Raw genomic sequence first — 1,661 nt, 5'->3', positions numbered from 1 at the left:
CAGGAGACCTACGAGCCGACAGGAGACCTACGAGCCGACAGGAGACCTACGAGCCGACAGGAGACCTACGAGCCGACAGGAGACCTACGAGCCGACAGGAGACCTACGAACCGACAGGAGACCTACGAACCGACAGGAGACCTACGAGCTGACAGAGACCAACTAGCCAACAGAAGACCTATGAGCCAACAGGAGACCAACTAGCCGCCAGAAGACCAACTAGCCGACAAAGACGAGCCGACAAAGACGAGCCAACAAGGAGAAGACCAACTTGTGGTTCTCCTCCACAGGTTGGACCAACAACAGGTGGCTCTGGTCCAGGTTTCAGAGTTTAGATGGATACYGGTGAGTATTTGGCTCCAAAGTGAAACCAGATTTTGACAGAATTCACCTTTAATGACCCAGCTGAAGGTTTGCTCTGCAGGTTGGTGACCCGATCTCCTGGCAGGAGACGAGRAAGGACGTCCCTGCAGTCTGCAGAGACACAGATCCTGGTGTCCACCTGAAACAGTCCTGTTCTGGGTGTTTGTGGGGAAGTCCAGCCTTCAGGATTTCCTGCACGGCAGAAAACACAGCTGGATCCTGGTTTCTGCACCGGACCTGGTCCAAAAAACACCTACCATCCAAACCTGAGCTGGTCCTGATCCAGAATCAGTTCAGCTTTTATCACCAAACAGTCAGACTTTCTTGTTCTTCAGGGTTTTTGAAGGTTTGTTTTTTCTCTCAGTTTCAGTTCAGATGAAGGTTTTTGTTTGTTTAAGCTTTCTTTTTACCTTCGACCCCCGAAAAACTCCTGAACTCGAGAGAAGAACCACAGAACCAAAACCAGAGGACGTACATCTTCTGTCAACGTAAAGAAACTAAGCTAAAAGCAGAACACTAGCTAACAGCTAAAAGGAGCTAAACACTACTTAGAATAAAAAAAAAAACACTGGCTAAAAGCAGCAAATATTTATCTATAATCAGGGTCGCACATAAAATTTTTGGTCTAGTTCTCAGGGGAGAACCTAGGGTTGTTGCTTGGTGCTCATATTTTCCTAACCTCATTTAACTCATTTATGTAGACGGGTGTCAGAGCATTTATTATTATTATGTTCTGTTTTATGATGCCTTCTATCAGCTGCAAAGTCTCAGGACATCACGCCAAATCAGAGTTTTTTATTTTGTTTTTTTACGCTGCATACATTTTGTAAACTACCTAAGCGGCCAATGGGCTGACCCATGGAAATATATCATCTCAAACTGAACATTTCATGTTTAACATTTCATGGGTGACATTAAACAGACTCATCTTTGCTTTGATACGGAGCAAACAAATCTTCTGTTAGAGGTAATATGGTTTAGAAGAACTCGAACAGTAGCTGCATTTCCATTGACCGTGAAAATGCGCAAAGTAGAATTTCGAAAATAAATTTGCTCAATGGAAACACGTCAATTTAAAAAAATTACATTTTTCGACAAAATGTTTTTGCGCTAGGATGAGGTGGTTTTTCATCCGCATCGAAATTGGTGTTTTTCGCAAAACTGCAATGGAAACACTTTTCACATCACAGGAGTCACGTGATCAACAACCGGCTGTTTCTACTGGTGAAAAAGACGATGATGAAGAAGATAACAGGAAGTAGGAGTAGTAGTAATATCACAGAAGTAGTATAAAATAG

The 1,661-nt window shown here is 43.5% G+C and overlaps 1 protein-coding gene and 1 long non-coding RNA gene across 3 annotated transcripts in view; one reads left to right on the top strand and one right to left on the bottom strand.

Annotated features, from left to right (window-relative positions):
* Positions 1-1,661, bottom strand: part of dbn1 (drebrin 1) — a 63,794-nt gene that overhangs the window by 59,473 nt on the left and 2,660 nt on the right. The gene's annotated exons all lie outside the window — the stretch shown is intronic.
* Positions 260-1,302, top strand: LOC106514670 (uncharacterized). Its single transcript, XR_001309909.1, has 2 exons — positions 260-345; positions 425-1,302. It is a non-coding gene; the product is annotated as an uncharacterized LOC106514670 (long non-coding RNA).

Source organism: Austrofundulus limnaeus, unplaced genomic scaffold (assembly GCF_001266775.1).
Source record: "Austrofundulus limnaeus strain Quisiro unplaced genomic scaffold, Austrofundulus_limnaeus-1.0 Scaffold21, whole genome shotgun sequence".
Lineage (NCBI taxonomy): Eukaryota > Metazoa > Chordata > Actinopteri > Cyprinodontiformes > Rivulidae > Austrofundulus > Austrofundulus limnaeus.
This window is presented reverse-complemented; position numbering and strand designations above follow the sequence as displayed.